At 49.1% G+C, this 352-nt stretch overlaps 1 non-coding gene across 1 annotated transcript; it reads right to left on the bottom strand.

Annotated features, from left to right (window-relative positions):
* Positions 1-280: 280 nt before the first annotated feature.
* TRNAQ-CUG (transfer RNA glutamine (anticodon CUG)) lies at positions 281-352 on the bottom strand. The gene has a single exon. It is a non-coding gene; the product is annotated as a tRNA-Gln (tRNA).

Here is a 352-nt window from a genome sequence, read left to right as displayed (position 1 = left end):
CTTTGCTCTTTTGGCAACTGCATTGAATAGGTGGCTCATAAGAGTCTGTGATCCACCAAATCCCACACATTCATAGATTTCCAGGGTCGGAAGGGACCTCATTAAAGGATTGACTCTGCCCCCCTGCCCTGGGCTGCAAAGGGCACTAGGGGCAGACACCCCCATTCACCTGTTTGTCCAGTCTCCTCTTCAAGACCTCCAAGGCAGGGGACAGCACCACCTCATTTGGATTAGTCTTACCAGAAAAAAATTTCTCCTAATGTCTAGTCTAAAAACCCAGAGGTCCCACCAAGACTTGAACTTGGATTGCTGGATTCAGAGTCCAGAGTGCTAACCATTACACCATGGGACC

This window comes from Crocodylus siamensis, chromosome 2 (genome assembly GCF_052110815.1).
Source record: "Crocodylus siamensis isolate JL-2025a chromosome 2, ASM5211081v1, whole genome shotgun sequence".
Lineage (NCBI taxonomy): Eukaryota > Metazoa > Chordata > Crocodylia > Crocodylidae > Crocodylus > Crocodylus siamensis.
This window is presented reverse-complemented; position numbering and strand designations above follow the sequence as displayed.